A 9318-nucleotide genomic window follows, 5' to 3' on the forward strand; every position below is an offset into this window, starting at 1 on the left:
GTCACTCAACAGACTATAGTGCTCATGGGCCCCTTTTATCTACTGAAGAAAGACAACACAGTGAAAACTTAGGAGCCGGAGACCAAATTACTGACCTTGAATCACCTTCCACACCACATCTGGCCCAACCAAGATAGGGGATTAAAAGCTTTAACTAGTAGCAACAGCAAATGATATAATTTGATGATATAAAGAAATCCATCAAGGGAGAATAAACGGCTAGATGGTATTATTCATAGAGTTCTTAGAGTTTTAAAAGAGGCTAAATTTGCCTTCAGCTAAGTCCTTTCACACTAAAAATCAACCATTCCACTTTCCCCTCCTGCCCAGAGAACAAGCAATTCCATGACCAAAGAACTGGTCCACTGGAGCTTGGACTGTCTTAATGGGTTTATTATTTATCTGCCTAGAGCTGCATGGGTGAGCCCCTACATCACTCTCCCCCCAGCTTTATTGCTCTGATTTCCCTTTTTTATGATGGTTACTATTATGCCACACTGATACCTATTCATCCACATCTTCAGTATGAGTTGCTATGTTCCTCCACCCCAGCTGCATTTCCTATGCAAGCCAACTATGAAACTTTCTAAACTGCAACCAAATCCAAGCATCAAGGGTCTAATGCCCAAAACTTTGCCACAGCAAAAATGCACCACAGCACTTCGTGGCATTTTCCCTGGGATTCACAAATTGCTATCTTTATGCTCAAATCTCCTTCTCTCTGCCTTACTTTCTCCCTAACTCCTGACCACCAGCATTAACTATCCATTCTCAGGCACTCATGATATACCGGGCACTATACTAGGTGTTTTACAAATACAGTTTTACTCAGTCCTTGCAGCAACCCATGAGATAAGTGTCATTATCTCTTTGTTACAGGTGAAAAAACTAAGGCTGGAGAGTTTTAGTAACTTGTAAAAGGTAACACAAAAAGTAAGTGGCAGGTTTATCCCTAAGGCTATCTGACTCAAAAAACCATTTTTACTACAGCATACAAGATTTGTGAGTGAAAACACTAAAAAATGTTAATGTTATTTATTGCTAAAATATAAGGTGATGGCTAATTTTATGTCTTTCTTAATTATTGTCTATATTTTTTCAGTATTTAAAATTGGGCATAGAAGATACAGTAACAGAGACTGGATTCACTCTTAGATCTAAAAAAACAAATGAAATACATGAACTAAAAGTTTTCAAGACACTGGACACTAGGAAACAAAGGTAGTGGTCCCTGACAGATGAGAAACAATTAAGGTTTGCCTCAGTGCACTCTCTTAGGAGTGTCCAGTCCTTGGCACATGGCAAGGAAACCATGCAGCACATGACAGACTTGCTGAGCTGAAAACACAAATCTAAGAGTTCAGTGAAACCAAAATGCCTGCAGTTCCCAGCATAAAGTACCACTGAGGAAGGAGGTATACAGAAGGAGAACTCCAGACATCTTCAGAGGGTACTCTTCAAGTATATACTGAACACTGATCAGTGCATATGTGTGAGGAAACTACCTGGATCATGTAAAAAAAAAAAAAACATCTAAAAAAGATTAAAGTATCCAGGTTCAAAAAGAGCTGGGAGTACTACCTATTCCTACCAACCAGACTAGAAAACCACATGACTCACAGGTCATGGGGTAAAGTACAGAGTAGAGTCTTGCCTCATAATGGAAAATAATTATCCCTGGACAGTTCTGCTCAAGTTCCACCTAATATTTCCTAAAAGCAATACCCAAAAGCATCAAACTATTTCCAAGTAACTTGAATGTGTCCCAGAACAAAGCTCAAAAATATTTATAAGGATACAAAAATATCAATCCCTTGGTAAGGTAAAAATCACAATATCTGGCATCCAATCAGAAAACTAACAGACAGTAGCACCTGGTGGCTCAGTTGGTTGAGTGTCCGACTTCGGCTCAGGTCATGAACTCTGTGTTGGACTCTGTTGACAGCTCAGACCCTGGAGCCTGCTTCAGATTCTGTGTCTCCCTCTCTCTCTGCCCCTCCCCACTCACATTCTGTGTGTATGTCTCTCGAAAATAAACATATTAAAAATAAAAATTTTAAAAAAATTAACATACATGTCAGAATGGCTAAAATTAACAATACAGGAAACAACAAATTCTGGCAAGGATGTGGAGAAAGGGAAACCACCTTACACTGTTGGTAGGAATGCAAACTTGTGCAACCACTCCGGAAAACAGTATGGAAATTCCTCAAAAAGTTAAAAATAGAACTACCCTATAATCCAGCCACTGCACTACTAGGTATTAACCCAAGAATACAAAAATACAGATTTTAAAAGGCACATACACCCCAATATTTATAGTAGCACTATAAACAATAACCAAAGTATGGAAAGAGCCCAAATGTCCATCGATGGATGAATGGAGAAAGAATATGTGGGGTATATATATATATATATATATATATATATATATACACACATACACACACATACACACAATGGAGTATTACTCGGCAATCAAAAAGAATAAAATCTTGCCATTTGCAACTACGTGGATAGAACTGGAGGGTATTATGCTAAGTGAAATTAGTCAGAGAAAGACAAATATCATATGACTTCACTCATATGAGGATTTTAAGAGACAAGGCAGATGAACATAAGGGAAGGGAGTCAGAAATGGTGTGAAAACAGGAAGGGGGACAAAACATAAGAGACTCATAAATATGGAGAACAAACAGAGGGTTGCTGGAGGGAGTGTGGGAGGGAGGATGGGCTAGGAGGGTAAGGGGCATTGGGGAATCTACTCCTGAAATCATTGTTACACTCTATGATAACTTGGATGTAAATTAAAAAATAAAAATAAAAGTAAAAAGATACAGCACATTAAGGGGTGCCTGGGTGGCTCAGTTGGGTAAACGTCCAACTTTGGCTCATGTCATGATCTCACAGCTCGTGGGTTCAGGCCCCACGTTGGGCTCTGTGCTGACAGTCCAGAGCCTGGAGCCTGCATTGGATTCTATGCCTCCCTCACTCTCTGCTCCTTCCCCACTTGTGCTCTGTCTCTCTCAAAAATAAATAAATATTTAAAAACGTGTTTTTTTAAGACATAGCATATTAAATATTCAATATATACCACTGAGGGGAAAAAAGAATCCAATAAAATTAAAAGAGCATCCATGATATATGGAACATTTTCAAACAGCCTATGTGAGTAGATAGGGTCCTAAAATGAAGAGAGAGGGATAAAAAATATTTGAAGAAAATTTTCCAAATGTGATGAAAACTATAAATATACATATCAAAGACCAAATGAATCCTGAGCACAACAAATAAAAAAAAAAACCATACAAAGGCACACCATAATCAAATTGTTCACACAAGTAGTAAAGGGAAAACCTTCAATTCAGCCAGAAGAAAAAAAGACATGTAGAAAAAAACAAAGATAATAATGACAGATTTTTTGCTGGAAACAATACAAGAGAGAAAATGGAGCAATTCATAAAGTACTGGGGGGAAAAAAACATTGTCATAATAGAATTCTATACCTAGCAAAAATATCTTCCTAAATGAAAGGAAAGCAACATGGATGAGCCTTGCAAACATTATGCTAAGTAAAAGAAGCCAGTGACAAAAGTCCACATATATTAGTTTATTCTATGAAATGTCCAAAACAGGCAAAACTTTACAGACAGTAAATTAATGGGGGCTTAGAGCTGGGGCATGGAGACAGAAGGGAGTAATAAATAAAGGAATAGGATTTTTTTTGAGGTAATAAAAATACTCTAAAATCAATTATGGTAATGGTTGCACAACTCTGAATAAAACAAAAACCACTGAATTGTACACTTTAATTGGTACATGTATGTGAATTTCATCTCAATAAGCTGTTTATAAAATGAAAGGAGAAATTTTAAATTTTTCAGGAATACAAAAGCTAAAAAAGTCATCACCTGCAGACCCATACAACATGTTAAAAGAAGTACTTTAGGTTGAAGGAAAATGATACTACAATTTGGATACTACATTTAGAAATATGAATCTACACAAAGGAATATAAAGAACACCAGAAATGGTAACTGCAAACGTAATGATTTGTTCTTATTATTTATATAAATCTATCTAAAAGATAAGTGACTACTGAAACAAAGTTATTAACAATGTATTATAGATTTATTATACTCACATATACATAAAATGTATGATAATAAAAATATAAATTCTGGGAGTGGAGAATGGAAATGTACTACTGTAAGGTTCTTACCTTATACTTGAAGTGATGTAATATCATTTGACAGTAAATTGTTTTGGTTTAAGAGAAGCCAAGATGGCGGAATAGCATGGAAGTTTTTTTGCATCTCACATCCATGAAATACAGCCAGATCAACACTCAATTATCCTACACACCTAGAAAACTGATTTGAGGATTAACACAACAATCTGCACAACCTGAACTACAGAACTCAGCAGGTACATGCTGCGAAGAGGTGAACAGGGGGAAAGAGAAGCCTCCGAGGGCAGGGAGCTGTTTTTGCTTGCAGAGAAAGAACAGAGACAGGGAGAGAGTACAGGAAAAGCACCCACACACACACAAAGCAGCTGGAGAAAAAGTGGAAACGTGGAAACAGCTGCAGGGACTGAACTAAAAAGGGAGAAAGAAGAAAGGAGAGGGTTTAAATTCCATTAAGACTCTATAAACAGGGGAAGTGCAGAATCTGAAACTCTGCAGCTCCATACCTAGTGGTGCTCTGGTGGGAAGGGCAAATCCCCAGGAGCAGAGAGGGAGGGGTCCTCAGCCCACATGGGGAGAGGCAGTTCGCCTGCTGGGAGGACATTTGGTAGAGGTTGTGTGGCCCCTCCACAGGCAAAGGTCTCAGCAGACCCCAAAGAACAAACACATTTGCTGGTGCTGGAACAAGGTTGTTAAGGGTGAAACCTGGTGCCAGATGTGTGTTGTGATTTTCCATAATCCCTGAAACACTGCTGCTACACGATTGTGTGAACATTCTCTGGGGTGTGCTGGCACCCAGCTGCAGTCTCTGGCATCAGCAGTAGCATGGTCCCACGAACATCCTGGGTGCGGCAGCCACCAGGCCGTGGCTTGGTGACACCCTCCCCCAGAAGGTCTGAGCAGGTCAAAGCTGCAGTCTCAGAAGTGAGGGATTGGGAAACGCAGTCACATCTGAGGTAAAACTCAGGAAGGAGGGGCCGCCTGGCAACCTGACAGCTTGGTCACAGACAATGTAAAAGCGAGGAGTGGATGGAAGCAAGAGACAAAGGATGGGTGTGCAAACACTGATCCAGGAGGACAGAGTTCTGATACTAGAGACTGGGTAGTTGGATGACACCATTTTCAACACTCCCACACATGCGCATACACACCTACAAGCACCACAATACTCTACCCCAAAAAGCTAAGCAGCACCATCCAGTGGAGAACAGAGCTGTTACACTAAGCCCCACCCAAATGGGCCAACCTGGCTCTTCAAGAACACCACAAGTCTCTCCACCTGCTTAGTTTACAGACTATAAACTGCTTCATAGTTTGACTTCTAGGAGAAAACGATGTAATTTCAATCATATTTCAGTCTGCTTGCAGGTCCATATATTCAATTTTCTTTTTTTTTGTTATTCCTTTTCTTGAATACAGAAATAGAAAAAATTTATTTTTATTTTCAATTATTATTAAAAATATTTCTTTAATTTTTTCTATGATTCTTTTTACTTTTTTGTAAATTTTTCAAATCTATATTACTTCCATCATTGCATTTTATCCTATTTCAATGTATTAATTTTTTTGAATTTTCAAATGTTTTCTTTTTTCTTTGGTTTTTTCTTTTTTCTTTTTTTTGTTTTATTTTTCTCTAACCAACAAGCTCCTTTCAACAACCAGACCAAAACACACCTAGGATCTAGTATCATTTATTTAATTCTCTGTGTGTGTGTATAGGTTGCTTTTAATTTTTTAATTTTAATTTTTTTACCTTATTAATTCCTATTTTTCCTTCAAAATGGTGAAACAAAAGAATTCACCCCAAAAGAAAGAGCAGGAAGAAATGACAGCCAGGGACTTAACCAACACAGATACAAGCAAGATGTCTGAACCAGAATTTAGAATCACGGTAATAAGAATACTAGCTGGAGTTGAAAATAGATTAGAACACCTTTCTGTGGAGATAAAAGAAGTAAAAGCTAGTCAGGATTAAATAAAAAATGCTATAACTGAGCTGCAATCTCATTGGATGCCATGGCGGCAAGGATGGATGAGGCAGAGCAATGAACCACTGATATAGAGGACAAACTTATGGAATATAATGAAGCAGAAAAAAAGAGGGAGACTAAGGCAAAAGAGCACAATTTAAGAATTAGAGAAATCAGTGACTCATTAAAAAGGAACAACATCAGAATCATAGGGGATCCAAGATGAAGAAAGAGAGAAAGGGGTAGAAGGGTTATGTGAACAAATCATAGTGGAAAACTTTCCTAACCTGGGGAAAGACAGACATCAAAATCCAGGAAGCACAGAGGACTCCCATTAGATTCAATAAAAACTAGGGTGCTGAGTGGCTCAGTCAGTTAAGCATCCGACTTCAGCTCAGGTCATGATCTTGCAGTCTGTGAGTTCAAGCCCCGCGTCGGGCCCTGTGCTGACAGCTCAGAGCCTAGAGACTGCTTCAGATTCTGTGTCTCCCTCTGTCTCTGTCCCTCCCCAGCTCATGCTCTGTCTCTCTCACTCTCAAAAATGAATAAATGCTGGGGCGCCTGGGTGGCGCAGTCGAGTTCGAGCCCCGCGTCGGGCTCTGGGCTGATGGCTCAGAGCCTGGAGCCTGTTTCCGATTCTGTGTCTCCCTCTCTCTCTGCCCCTCCCCCGTTCATGCTCGGTCTCTCTCTGTCCCAAAAATAAATAAAAAACGTTGAAAAAAAAAATTTTTTTTTAAATGAATAAATGTTAAAAAAAAAAAAAGAAAAAATTTAGATTCAATAAAAACCAACCATCAACAAGGCATATCATAGTCAAATTCACAAAATACTCAGGCAAGGAAAGAATCATGAATGCAGCAAGGGAAAAGAAGTCTTTAACCTACAATAGAAGACAGATCAGGTTTGCAGCAGACCTATCCACAGAAATTTGGCAGGCCAGAAAGGAGTGGCAGGATATAGTCAATGTGCTGAATTGGAAAAATATGCAGCCAAGAATTCTTTATCCAGCAAAGCTGTCATTCAAAATAGAAGGAGAGATTAAAACATTCTCAGACAAACAAAAATTAAAGGAGTTCATGACCATTAAACCAGCCCTGCAAGAAATTTTAAGGGGAACCCACTGAGAGCAGAAAAGACAAAAAAAAATAAAATAATAAAATAAAAAAATATATGTCAAAAGCAACAAAGACTAGAAAGGACCAGAGAACCAGAATAAATTCATATCTTTCAGTACTCACTCTAAACATCAATGGACTAAATGCTCCAATCAAAACACATAGGGTAACAGAATGGATAAGAAAATAAGATCTATCTATATGCTGTTTACAAGAAACCCACTTTAGACCTAAAGACACCTTCAGATTGAAAGTAAGGGGATGGAGAACCATCTATCATGCTAATGTCACAAAAAGAAAGCCAGTGTAGCCATACTTATATGAGACAATCTAGACTTCAAAATAAAGACTGTAACAAGAGATGAAAAAGGGCATTATATCATAATTAAGAGGTCTATTCACCAAGAGGACCTAACAACTGTAAACATTTATGCTCCAAACGTGAGAGCACCCAACTATATAAATCATTCATAAACATAAAGAAACTCATTGGTAATAATACCATAATAGTAGGGGACCTCAACACCCCTCTGTCCACTTACAGCAAAGGACAGATCATCTAAACAGAGAATCAACAAGGAAACAATGGCTTTGAATGACACAATGGGCCAGATGGACTTAACAGATATATTCAGAACATTTCATTGTAAAGCAGCAGAATATACATTCTTCTCCAGTGCACATGGAACATTCTCCAGAATAGACCACATACTGGAACACAAATCAGCCCTCAACAAATACAAAAAGATCAAGATCATACTGTACATATTTTCGGATCACAATGCTACAAAACTCGAAATCAGCCACGAGAAAAATTTGGAAAGGAAACAAATATTTGAAGACTAAAGAACATCCTACTAGAGAATGAATGGGCTAACCAAGAAGTTAAAGAGAAAATTAAAAAGTACATGGAAGCCAATGAAAATGATAACACCACAGCCCAAAACCTCTAGGATGCAGCAAAGGCGGTCATAAATGAAAAGCACATAGCAATCCAGGCATTCCTAAAGAAGGAAGAAAGGTCTCAGATACACAACCTAACCTTACATCTTAACGAGCTGGAAAAAGAACAGCAAATAAAACCCAAAAACAGCAGAAGACAGGAAATAATAAAGATTAGAGCAGAAATCGATGCTATCGAAACCAAAAAACAAACAAACAGAACAGACCAATGAAGCCAGAAGCTCGTTCTTCGAAAGAATTAACAAAATTGCTAAACCCCTAGTCAGTCTGATCAAAAAGAAAAAGGAAGGACCCAAATAAAATCAAGAATGAAAGAGGAGAGACCACAACCAACACAGCAGAAATAGAAACAATAATAAGAGAATATTATGAACAATTCTACACCAATAAAATGAGCAATCTGGAAGAAATGGACAAATTCCCAGAAACATATAAACTACCAAAACTAAAACAGGAAAAAAGAGAAAATTTGAATAGACCCATCACCTGTAAAGAAATTGAATTAGTAATCAAAAATCTGCCAAAAAACAAGAGTCCAGGCCCAGATGGCTTTCCAGGGGAATTCTACCAAACATTTAAGGAACAGTTAATACCTATTCTCTTGAAGCTGTTCCAAAAAATAGAAATGGAAGGAAAACTTCCAAACTCTTTCTATGAAGCCAGCATTACCTTGATTCCAAAACCAGACAGAGATCCCACTAAAAAGGAGAACTATAGACGAATTTCCCTGATGAACATGGATGCAAAAATCCTCAACAAGATATTAGCCAACCAGATCCAACAATACATTAAAAAAATTATTCACCACGACCAAGTGGGATTTATACCTGGGATGCAGGGCTGGTTCAATATCCGCAAAACAATCAATGTGATTCATCACATCAATAAAAGAAAGGACAAGAACCATATGATCCTCTCAATAGATGCAGAGAAAGCATTTGACACAATACAGCACCCTTTCTTGATAAAAACCCTCAAGACAGTAGGGATAGAAGGAACATACCTCGAGATGATAAAAGCCATATACGAGCAACCCAACGCTAATATCATCCTCAATGGGGAAAAGCTGAGAGCATTCCCT

This window comes from Prionailurus viverrinus, chromosome E2, assembly GCF_022837055.1.
Source record: "Prionailurus viverrinus isolate Anna chromosome E2, UM_Priviv_1.0, whole genome shotgun sequence".
In the NCBI taxonomy this organism is placed as follows: domain Eukaryota; kingdom Metazoa; phylum Chordata; class Mammalia; order Carnivora; family Felidae; genus Prionailurus; species Prionailurus viverrinus.